Here is a 13,441-nt window from a genome sequence, read left to right on the forward strand (position 1 = left end):
CTCATAGAAACTCTATGAGTATCGGATCATTTATTGCACTAGCCCATGCTAAAAACCTCTAGTGCAGCTTGATAAAAGGGGCCATTTATAAGGGTAGAAAGCAGTGTATCATTGAATGCAATGCAGTCGATTCTCATTATTCACGCATTCAAAATGTGTGAATTCACCTATCCGCGGTTGCATCAATTTCAACCAAGTTCCACATTTGTGCCACTGTGGTCACGTATTTGTGAGCTGGTGCTTAAAAAAAAAAAAAAAAAAGGTTTTACTTTCACTTTCACCTTGCAGTCAGGCTTTGCTTCCAGATATGACCCCCAAACGTCTAGTGAATTACAGATTCTTCATGCAGGAAGCTAACCTTATTTTCCCATAGGTTCAACTGTTCACTTTTCACGGTTTTGAGGCACAACGTGAACTGCTGGAACATAACCTCTATTTTCCCATAGACTTCATGTTTCGTTATTTGCGATTTCACAGTTCGCAAACATTTTTTGTGAACCATATTACCGCAAGTAATGAGAATGGACTGTACTCATTATTCAGGTACTCAAGAAAATGCTTGAGCGCTTGAATAAATTCATGTCAATCATTCTGAGTTCCCTTGGGAGAACAGTATAGAAAATTGAATAAATAAAATAATAAATATTAGGTTATAGAATCTGCATAATATGGCTGCCCATTTCCTCTCTAAAGCTAATTGTTTTCACCACTGCTATCTTCTGTTAAAATCATTGCACTGGTTACCAGTTCATCAATGTATTGAGTCAAGATTTTATGCTTACCTCATAAAACCCGAACCACAGCTTATTTTTCTAATTTGATTACACCGTACATTTCTTCCAGAACCTTTTGTTCATGAATGCTCACTGTTTAGTTCTCACAAATCTTTCCCATGCACACTACGAATTTACTAGCTATTCTGCATTTTTTTTTCTGGCTTCTAGGCTTTGGAATTCCCTACCCCAGTCAATTCATTAAGAACTTGTGTTTAAAAGTCATTTAAGGTAGTTCTAAAAACATGTTTTTGAACAGGCTTTTTCCCGTACTTAGTTCTGGAGCAGTACTTGGCTTGATAAACTATGACTGAATAAAAGCTTCTCGTTCTTTAATTTTAGTTCTAGTTTTAGGTTTAGTTATAATTATAGTTCTAGCCTTATTTAGTTTATTTTAGTTTTATCTAGTTTTATATTTATTGGTTTTATTTAGTTTGTTTAGTTTTAGTAATTTGAATACTTTGGTATATATGGTTATTCTGTTGAGTCTGATCTTATCCTTTAATATAACTTTATTTATTCATTTTCATTTTTTTTATTTGTTCATTTTTCTATACCATTCTCACAGGAGAGCTCAGAATGGTTTACATGAATTTATACAGGTACTCAAGCATTTTTTCCTGTCTGTCCCAGTGGGCTCACAATCTAACTAATGTACCTGGAGTGGGTGGGTTTCCAGCAGGATGGACTGGGCATCGCTCCTGCCGGTGATCTTTTTTTTTCAGGGAGGGGGTGGCAGCAGGAGGGAGTGGGCATCCTTCCTGCCAGCTGTTGTCTTGGGGGTGGTCTTGGGCCCTATGCGCCTCCCTAGGCTTCCAAAAATGCCTACGATATAGACTGCCTGCCTCGGGATGTTTAAAAAAAAAAAAAAAAAAAAGTGAAAATGTGCATCCCAATTAGCTGGTTAGACAGCAGTAGGCCACCTACCACCGCTCACCATTGGGACGCCGTTTATAGAATTTCCCCCCAGTGGCTTGGCACAGTTGTCAATCAACCTCTAGGTGCTGTTTATAGAATCACACCTAGTGGCACCAAAGCAGACTTAAGCATCGTAATGGTAGGCGCCGCAACATTAGGCCAAGTTTTCATTGTCCTAATTTATTGCTGCCTAAGTCGGACATCTTGTTTTGCTAGTCCCCTTTGGGTTTTGATATTGTGTGAATATCTCGGACACCAAGCAACACCTAACTCAACCACGCCTACTTTTCAGGCAGACATCATTAGGCATCAAAAGGGGCCTCTAGTTAGATGTCGCAAGATGCCGTGTAGAATTCCACGTCTTAAGTTTAATTTTTTTTAACCAATTATTCAACGAATTTCAATGGTGCAGTCAATTACCATGCCATTTAAGCTAATTGATTTAATTTAGGTTAGGCACAGATTTGGGGTAGGTGTCGCTAGGTGGCCTAAATTAAAGTGCCTAGCGTTGCCTAACTAGGGTGTCGTTTATAGAATCTGACCCTAAGAGCACTGCAAACCGAGAAAGCTTGGGAACCACTGAATTATGCACTGAAGTACTTGTTAAGGGAAGGGTGATATTCCAATAATGATGATTGCTTAGTTATGAAAATCTCACGGGTGTGTGGCTTAGGTACATGAAAGATAATTGCTGGTGATGGTAGTGGGGGTTTATTATTATTATTACATTCTTGATATACTGCCTTTCTGTTGTACAACCAAAACGGTTTACATATTATATGCAGGTCCTTTCTCTCTTCCTGGTCGGCTGAAGGTTTGCTTGGGGCACCCAATACCCTTGAACTGGTTCTGCTCCTCTTCCTGATCAAAACTGGGTTGTCAGAGTTTTGATTTGAGGTTCTTTACTCTTGTGGGAAAACAAATGGTGGAATGCGTTAGCAAGGTATAAGAGTGCTACGGACAGTTGTCTGAGCAGCTAAACCTCAAGACGTTTTCTGGCAGTAAACCAGGTGAAAGACGGCTCAGGCCAGTCATGCACAAAGGCGCTTTGAGACACCAGATCGTCTCAAGGGAAATGCAAGGTAACAGAGGACTGCTTTGTGTCAGAGCCCTTATATCGGGACCCCTGGTAACCGCACTGAACCCTTAAATCTAAACTTGGATGCACACACAAGAAAGCAACTGTTTCAGAAGATAAAAGAAAATTCCTAATGAAATGCCTAGTTTTCTTATCATCATCATAAAAGAAATTCAAACATGTGTAATATTAGTGGTGTTATAGCCATGTTCTTACCTTGTAAACTGCCTTGAACAATAACTGGTAGAAGTGGGCTATAAATGCCATTTTATATTAAATTCAATTACATATATGATATTTAAACAGTATCTGTAGTGTACACTATAGCCTTGCAGAGTGGATTGTACACTTTTTATTTCTAGGGAAAGGGACTTGTAGACCACCTTTTTGTTATTATATAACTACACACAAAGTGGGTTACATACAGGCACTTCAAGCATTTTCCCTATCTGTCCTATTGGGCTCACAGCCTATCTAATGTACCCGAGGCGGCGGAGGATTAAGTGATTTGCTCAAAGTCACAGGAAGCAGCACAGGCTTTGAACCCACAACCGCAGGGTGCTAAGGCTGTAGCCACCACTACACCAGTGTTTCTCAACTCGGTCCTGGAGAAACCCTTGCCAGTCAGGTTTTCAGGATATCCATAATGAATATGCATAAACTTGATTTGCATATACCGCTTCCATTACATGCAAATCCCTTTCATGCATATTCATTGTGGATATCCTGAAAACCTGACTGGCAAGGGGGTACTCCAGGATTGAGTTGAGAAACACTGCACTGCACCACACTCTCTTTCTTCTATCTCTTTCATCTCATTAACATTAGTGGATTTCGTATTGGACAAAATAAATACGAGGGAATCTTCAAAAAGTTTCCATATTTTTATTTTTTAAACACTATTTCTTAAATATCTCAAAAGCAAATTACATCACTTTTTCACCTAATCACCCTGTTTTGCCTGATGACTTGTCACCTGACATTCTTACCACTTCTCTTACCTCTTACCACTTCTCCCGTCCCAACCATTTCCCGTGAAAATATGAAAGTACGGAAACTTTTTGAAGAACCCTTGTATCCTGTGACTATCTGGAAAATCAGACAACTTCCAGATGCAAAGTGATTCTGACTTGTACGCTGAATCTCTCCAAGCACTACTCTTCACATTTTGGGGTATAGTTATTAACCCCCCCCCCTTTTTTACAAAACTGCGCTAGCATTTTTTAGCGCCGGCCGAGCCAATAACAGCTCCGATGCTGCAGCTACTGCCGAGAAATGCTAACGCAGTTTTATAAAAGGAGGGTAACGCTGGATATGATTAAGAAGAGTTATTTTAGCACGACCCATCTTATTAGGGCTCTGTGTTAAAATAAACTGATTTGTGGTAAAATAACACATCTTAGGGGGAAAGTTATCAACGTGGGCACTGTTAAGTTGTGCTATTTTAGTGCAGGGTCTCATTGCATGAAATGGGACCCTGTGCTTAAACAGCAGGACTTGTGGTAAATAACTCTTCATAACAGTAACCTACATTGATAACTCCTCCCCTTGACGGTAGCCCCCCTTTATAACTTCCAGATAAATGATGTCGTAGGTAGACTCCTGAGGTCCTGCTTCTATGAAGTCCTATCAAATTTAAGCCAATTTAATTTCGCATTTAAAGCTAATAGTAAAAATGTTTTTCTCTGAAGAGCCCAGTCGCTGTACCAGGCTAGCACTTACGTAATTCTGGAAGGACTCCGCTTGCAGCCTAAATTTGGGCGACTCTGGATTTTCTAAATCACTTGTGTAGGTCATGTTGGCAATTTCTATACTTCCACCAACATAGAAAAATGTGGAGTCAGGTGCTATGGATAGAGAAGATACAACATGTCTGTGGTTACCATGCTGCCATCTGTGAAAAGAGACCACCTTAAACACTTTGGCCCAGAATCTATAAGAGACGCCTAAACTTCGGTGCCTAGATCACTTGGGGCTCCTTTGATCAAGCTGCGCTAGAAGCTTCTAGCGCGAGCCGACGCAGTATGTGCTCTAATGCTCATAGAATTCCTATGAGCGTCAGAGCACTTACCTCGCCGGCTCACGCTAAAAACCTCTAGCACAGCTTGATAAAATGGGGAGGGAGGGTGTAAATTATTTTAAAAGCTTAATTGCCACCGCTAATGAGTGATTAACACCTCATAATTGGCTTAAATTAGAAATAATTGGAAGGTAGGCACCTACTACTTTCAGGTAGGCACCTAGGCCTAGATTCACGAACCTGCCCGATCGGGCCTAATCCGGGCAGGTCCGACAAATTCACAAAATGGAAACATTCAAATGAGGGCGCTCGGAGGAACGCCCTCATCTGGCCTACACGGATCACTATTATGCAATCCCACGCATGTGCAGACTATCAAAACCATTGTGAGACGCGAGCTTTTTTTATTTTTAACTTTCTTTTTACTTTTGTAGCCCAGCGAGCCCTTGGTTTTAACCCGCTTTAAACCCGCGGCTTAAAACCACGGGCGGGGCAGAGCAGGGCGGCATTTGGGGCGAGCAGGCAGGAGACTGATGGGGCAGAGCAAGGTGGCATTCGGGGCAAGCAGGCAGGAGACAGATGGGGCAGGGCGTGCAGAGAGCAGGAGAATCGGAAAGACGTTTTCGACTGGTCCCCAGCAGTCATTTCTTGCGTTGATTGGCCAGCGGAACAAATTTCTTTGGTGAATCGTGTCCCTCTCTACTTTGCATGCGTTTCCTCTAATTTGCATGCACGGATTGAAAGTGGATCGCAGGATAGGTAAGTGAATCAGGCCAGAGGGAAATTTGGTTGTAAAGGAGTCGCAAACCGATCAGTACACGATCGGTTTGCTTTATGAATCTAGCCCCTAGTCCCAAATCGCCTATACCAGAAAATAGGCATGGTTTGAGGCGGATCATGGATGTGTTTGGCATGGAAGGGTTCTAAACTGGACTTCAGCACTGATATTTAGGCCAAGAAAATCCTGGCATACATAGGGAGTGCCAAAGGTTAGGGTGCCTACTTCAAAAAAAATACTCTACGATACTTTCTTCTCATTAACTCTCCTTCATATCACATTTATCACAGTCATATCAGCCGATTTACCATAGACCTCAGAGCCAACACTCCTCCATCCATACAGCATATTTCTCTGGGGAGCTTACTGTGCCAGTCCTCCCCAGAGGTTTTACAGCTTTTATATTTATATGACTTTCCAATAGAACAGACATATGAATGAGCAGTTTGGATGACAGCGGTAATGAGTGGATCCCTGACGAAGCTGAGGCGAAACATGTCAGGTCCTACCGCTAAATGTTAAATCAAAGAAAGTTACATCATTATAAGATAAGTGAAAGTTTAATTAAAAATTAAAATTTAAAGATTAAATTAAGTATTAAGAATTGAGAACGTGACGTGGAAAGTCATCTATAAAATAAAACGGTAGGCGGCGCATGCGCATTCTTATCGGCGTGCTTCCATGATCCGTATGTCCGTGGCCGCCAAGAGTGCAGCATGCCCCGCGCTTACTACGGCCCCACGCGCAGCTGAGTTCGGCACGGCGGTTTCGGCACGGCGGTTTCCCCAGATAGGGGAAGTCGAACAACTCACTCCCGACAAGCAGATGAGTTCGGCACGGCGGTTTTCCCAAATAGGGGAAGTCGAAAAACTCACTCCCGGCTCTCCTCAGCATGGCGGTTTCCCCAGATAGGGGAAGCCGAACAGCTCACTCCCGCCTCATGGTCCTGCCGCCGCTCCTGTTCACAGCGGCCTGCACGTCAATGACTCCCCCACCCCCCCATCCTCCCGCAACAGCCGCTACCGCTTCTGTTCAAAGCGGCCTGCTAAGGTTTGCGGCCAGCTGTAACGAACCTCTCAGGCCGCTCTCCACATGGTAGCACGTTCCCTCTGACGCGATCGCGTCAGAGGGAACATGCTACCAAGTTGGAGAGCGGCCTGCGAGGTTCGTTACAGCCGGCCGCGAACCTTAGCAGGCCGCTTTGAACAGGAGCGGTTGCGGGAAGGGGGGGGAGTTTTAACAGGATTAGAATTTTAACAGGAGGAGTCGCCGAAAAAAACCTTCAGCAGCAGCAGGCCAGCACGCGGGAAGGGGAGGGGAGGGGCCGAACGGAGCAGGGCAGCTCACGGTAAGAGAAGGGAATGGGGGGTGGGGGAAAATGCTTCTACTACTCAGCAGGGACCTGGAGGGGAAGGGAAATAACGCTGCTGCTTATGGAAAGGAAAGTTTGGGGGGGGGGGAAGAGAAGGGAATGGGGGGTGGGTGGGGGGAAATGCTGCTACTACTTCACAGGGATCTGGAGGGGAAGGAAAATATCACTGCTGCTTCTGCAAAGGAAAGTGGGGTGGGGGGGGAGACACAGAAAGAAATACAGACAGACAAAGGAGGCTAGGGAGAGAGACAGACAGAAATAAAGACAGACAGGGGACCAAAGAGAGTCAGAAAGAAAGACAGACAGACAAAGGGTGCCAGGGAGAGAGAGAGAGAAAAATTGCAGGAGGGAGAGAGACAGAAAGAAAGGAAGAAAGAGACAGGAGCAGGGAGAGAGACATAAATAAAGAAAGACAGCCAGCCATATATTCTAGCACCCGTTAATGTAATGGGCTTAAACACTAGTATAAATATAAAAGCTGTAAAACCTTTGACCAATGAGGACTGGCACAGTAAGTTCCCCAGAGAAATATGCTGTATGGATGGAGGAGTGGTGGCTCTGAGGTCTATGGTAAATCGGCTGATATGACTGTGATAAATGTGATATGAAGGAGAGTTAATGAGAAGAAAGTATCTTAGAGTATTTTTTGAAGTAGTGTTAAAACATCTAAGTGAAGTTTCTAACCATTTTGTATTATTGAACAAAGGTTAGGGTGCCAGCACCTAAGCCCATTTTAAGTACCTCTAGGCGTGATTCTATACACAGCATCTAACTTAAGATTGACATGCGCTATGTTCCACATTCCTCAGTGCTTATGACTTAGGCACCATTTATAGAATGAAGGCTTTTAGGCTGAGTATTCAGAAAATGCTGAGCTTCTAAATTTATGCACCTGTTAACCTCCTAAATTTGGGCCCTATTTTTAGCCAGACTTAGGAACGTGACTTTCAGCTGAAAATTCATTTTAATTTAGGAGCTTAAAAATTATGCTCATAATTTAGGCCTAATGAAAAGAGTGGGAGGAGATGAAATGTTTTCCGTATGGGATCTTTATTGTTTGCCTAGATTTATGAGTATACCTCTCCTTTTTACAAAACCGCAAAAGCGACTTTTAGCACAGGCTGGCGCGCTGAATGCTCTGCACTGCTCCCGACACTCAAGAATTCCTATGAGTGTCGGGAGCAACGCAGAGCATTCAGCATGCCGGCCTGCACAAAAAAGCACTTTCACTGTCTTGTAAAAGGAAGGGATAGTGTTAAAAATCAGTGCTAAGTTCAAGTTTATTAGGATTTTATATACCACCTATCAAGGATATCTAAGCGGTTTTTACAATCAGGTACTCAAGCATTTTTCCTATCTTTCCAGATGGGCTCACAATCTATCTAACATACCTGGGGCTATGAAGGACTGAATTACTTGCCCATGGTCACAAGGAGCAGTGCAGGGTTTGAACCCATAACTCCAGGGTACTGAGGTAGCTCCAACCACTGTGCCACACACTCCTCCTAACTAAGCTCCTAACTTCTTTTCTACACCTTAAATCCACCCCTGTACCCACCTTTTGTACTCTAAAATTTAAGAATTTACGCTTGCTTTTACAAAGCTGTGGTAGAAGTTTCTTACTGACCTGTAAGTCCTAGAATTCCTATGAGTGTCGGAGCATTTACTTCGCCAGGCTTTGACAGAAAACTGTACCGTGGCTTTGTAAAAGGAGCCGTTGGTGAAATTTTGAGTAGGAATTTATGCACTCAGCCCTAGTATATTTTCAAAGAGGCCTATTTATGAGTATAACTCTCAAATTTAGGAGCATAAATCTTTTGAATATAAGACCCTTCTTTTCCCGCCTTACTACCAAAACAGGATTTATTTTTATACAACTGTATGAAAATGCCATATTTTAACAGATTGTGAATCAAAGGTTTAGACACAGGCAAGCTCATACTTATCCAAAATTATATCCAGGACAGATTGAGATCTTATAATCCATTACTGATAAAATTAATAGACCAAAGCATTCCATGTAAGATTTGAATATAAACAATCTCAAAATCAGACTTCTGAGAAATATTATAAATTAATTACTGCTAGGAGAAAAATAATATGAGTAGAAATAAATACCATTCTTAGATTCACAGCTATGAAAAGACATGCGTTCTTTGCCTGATAATAATCATAATAACTTTATTCTTTTATACTGCCATAACCAAAAGTTCTAGGCTGTTTATACTAAAAAGAGCTGGACAATCAGTGAAATACAATAATACAGTAAAAAATACAAATATTTGTAAAATACAATTTCAATAGTAAAATTCTCATTAAGTAATAAACTTATCGAACAAAGTGGTCTTAATTAGTTTCCGAAACAGCAATAGGATATCATAGCTTGCTGAATACATTTACCTAACCAAGATTGTTGCCTATCAGCTTGAAATGCTTGGGTCCTATCTAAGAAGGTTTTATATCTACACCCATTAATTTTTGGATAAGCAAATAAGTAGAAGTTTCTAGTTTCTCTTGATGGTCTATTCCCAAGGCTTATTATTAGGATGTTGAACCGGATATACTCCTAGCATTTTCTCCACCTAACCAACTATGTGATGAGCTGTTACTGGCAAATCAAAGCATCTTATATACTGAACTTACAGAAGGAGTGTTGTAGGGCCCATATAAAGATGGCTGCTAGGGACAGTAGTGGTAAGACTCCAAGAAGACATCTTTTGCAGGAAAACAGAGTCCAGAATGGAAGGAAGCAGGGCTGCTCAAGCAGCTTTTCATCTCTAGGTAACTGAAGACCGGATGGATTTAAGATCTGGGATAGAGGAACAAGTGGTCAGGAGCAGAAGGCTTCTTTTCTTGTAATCAGACTTAACTTGAACCCAAAACACCACTATAAGGGTTAGTGTTAAACATGCTGGGTCCAGGTTAGAAATTTGAGAGGGATTTCCAAAGCCCATCAGCAGGCTGTATTTTCTTCAGCTTCACATAGGTTTGGGTAGGGTTACCAGATTTTATGCCAGTAAAATCCAGACACCTAGAACCACCCCCAGGCCCGCCCAGTTCTACCCATCACCACCTTGTTATGCCTCAGCCCCACCCCCGCTGCCTGCTCATCGGGCAGAAAGGCATCCACGCATGGCGGATGTGACATGATGATGTCACGTGCATGCACGCATTCATGTGACATCATTGCATTGCTTCCGTGCATGCCCCAATTTTTTTTTCAAAACCTGGACAAAGTGCCGGGTTTTGAAAAGCCGTCCGGACCCCCAGGGACATGTCTGGGTAAATCCAGACGTCTGGTAACCCTAGGCTTGGGGGACCCCTGTAACATGGTGGCTCAGGACAATTTGCCCTGTTTTCACCCCCTAATGCAGGTCATAATCACTACAACTAGGGTTGCTAACTGGATCCAGATTCACAAGAGAGATCTGATCCAGTCCTGGGTTTATCCCAGTGCATGCAAGGACTCGTAGTTCTGATTTCCCCATTGCATTCTGCAAGCCAAGCAAGACGCTGCCTGCAATGGGCTTAATTATGATATGTATACAGGTATGGGAACCTGCTAAGTACAACACAAATTATCCCCCCCTCTCCCGACAAGGTGAAAGAAGTTGTCAATGCTGGGAGTGCTCAAGCACCCACTATAGCCAGAGAACTAGCACAGCTTTCTTTGAGCTCCTTTTCCATCAGCATCTTCTCTCATATCAAGCAGCATCATGGGCTAAAGACCTGGAACAATTACTTATGCTTGCTAATACTTATGGGGAATTCAGGAGACACCTAAAAACATATCTATACAATCTTTCCCACAATAACTGATCTCTAGAGCCGCTATTCACTAGTTTTAACCTGCCAGTTCTACTCAATTTATAGCATTTTTAATCATTGTAAACCGCATAGAACTTCACGGTCCTGCGGTATATAAACCGTTTATTATTATTATTATTGTTATTAAAAGTGGGGTTAGCATGCCCTTATGCAAGTCTTTCCTGCGTGCGATGGCCATTTGTAGCACAGCTGGAAAATGCCTGATTTTCCATTTTCTGAATTAATGGCCATGCACTACCAGATCATTTGCGGCTCAGAAGACATCATCATGCCAAGTGGAGACAAGTTGTGAAATTGCTCCCTGCCCCTGAGGAAGGACCGAAACGGCCATGTTGGGCAGTACTAGACTCATAACACTAAAGCTAAGCTGGCATCTCAGTTAAATTTGGCAATTGATTTTTCTGACATTTATGTGATTATTACATCACTTTTGGTCTCAGTTCATTCACATTTTGCTCCAAAGTTTGGGCCAGCATTGCAGATTACTTTTGAGCATGATGTATGAGTGGATTAATCCGGAGAGATGAATAATTAAAAAGGAAAGAAAAATCCAATTGTGCCACAAATAACATTGGAAAGATTTTGAATATTATGCATATAATTGAAATTTATTAAGAGAACATGTGATGTATGGCAGTGGACTCACAAGGTGCTAAAACTAGGAGATACCACCAAGGGAGCATTTACTGATGCACAGGTTGACTCCCATTACTGATTTCTCTCCCAAAAAATTGTTATATTTCAAGTGACACTTGATTGTTTTCTCGGATTACTTTTCTTAGACGATCTTTTACATTTTTTTTTGCCAGCTCTTTTTATTTATTGTTTTGATATTATTGGCATTGTGTGGCCATTAATAAAAATTAGCATGGTAGCACCAAATGACACCTATTTTCTTGATGGTAAATGCTCATGCGCTAATGCCACCCTAATCAGTTACCCCCTCTTTTACTGAGGTGCGCTATGTTTTTTAGCATGCGATAAATATTCATGTGCGCTAATCATGCGAAAACGCTAACGTGTGCATGTTATCCTATGGATGCGTTAGCGGTTAACGCAGGCGTTGATTTAACGTGCGCTAAATTGCTTAGCGCACCATAGTAAAAAAGGGCCTTAGTGTGTGTAGAAATCTAGATGCACCGATTAAGTGTAGAAACCTTTACTTTCCACCCCCAGACACGTCCCCTCTACGCTGAAAAAAATTAAATATTCTTTAGTGCATAGTTTGCAATCACAGATTGCAAAATTACCATGAGATGTCTCAGCGCATTCTACAGTAAACCCTTTTTGGCTGTGGTATGCATCTGCCAGTGCTACCGCAGCATAATAAAAGGTAGGGTTACCATATGGCTCCAGAAAAGAGAGGATGGATTGAGATATTCCATTGCTTTTAATGGAAGTAAAACCTGGATGTCTCTATCCATCCTTCTTCCATTGCTTTCAGTAGAAGTAAAACCCGGATGTCTCAACCTGTCCTCCTTTTTCTGGAGTCATATGTTAACCCTGGTAAAAGGAGCCTTTTGTATTAGAGTTACAAATCTACCAACAGTCACCTCACTTACCTGCCCAGGGGCCAGAGACGATTCATCAACAGAAGGAATGGTATATATAACAGAAATTCTTTTATGAGGGGAAGAAAGCATCACTCGGTCCTGTATGGGATACACTGTGAATCCTGAAGCAGAATTAAAATTTTTAAAAAGAACTGTTCCCAACTTGGAGTTAAAGATATTAACGTTGTTTCTCCATTATCTTTGCTATTTCTTTTTCAGCATGCTGCTAAATGTTCCAGATCCTACCTGTCTTCTGCATCTGCATCCGAAGGAGGCTGGAATAAAAGAATTCCAAGTGTAACTCTTTCCTTTCCAAACTGAATCAGGATTATTATAGGCTGGAATCTTAAAATGAAAAAAACAAAATGCAGAGAAACTGGGACCACAACTTAATCTTATTATAACTTTTAGGTGGTAACACATTGTACACATTTTTTGAGATCTGATTTATAGGGACCATATAGACTATATCTACAATGCTGGTGAAAAGCAGGGGTTATTTATCAAATATTTGTATTGAATGTCCCATAGTAGTCTTGGAAGAATTAAGGCTTTGATTTGCAGTAGAACTGTTATAATGAGGACATGCTGACTTAAATGGTGGTGTTTCATACTGGCTGACAGATGTAAAGTGCTGGAAGAACTGTGGTGGAACTCTGCCATTGTGAGCATACAGAGGACGATAAGGGTAATATTCTCTGAGGTATAGGTGGTGATTCAGCTAGACCAGGGGTAGGCAATTCCGGTCCTCGAGAGCCGGAGCCAGGTCAGGTTTTCAGGATATCCACAATAAATATACATGAGATAGATTTGCATCTCAAGGAGGCAGTGCATGCAAATCCATCTCATACATATTCATTGTGGATATCTTGAAAACCTGACCTGGCTCCGGCTCTTGAGGACCGGAATTGCCTACTCCTGAGCTAGACAAAGCAGCTTTTTCAATGGTATTTTCTATGTTGTAATTAGAATATGCCAGTTTTTAGAATGTACATCTGCCAGAGCTGCTTAGACATGAACATGAAATATAACAAATCATGCTGTATTAATTTTCAAATTTGCTAGGCACAGAATGCTACAAGAGGTAACCGGCCACACTTTAAGCTTAAGAAGTGGCTGTG

Source organism: Geotrypetes seraphini, chromosome 4, assembly GCF_902459505.1.
Source record: "Geotrypetes seraphini chromosome 4, aGeoSer1.1, whole genome shotgun sequence".
In the NCBI taxonomy this organism is placed as follows: Eukaryota; Metazoa; Chordata; class Amphibia; order Gymnophiona; family Dermophiidae; genus Geotrypetes; species Geotrypetes seraphini.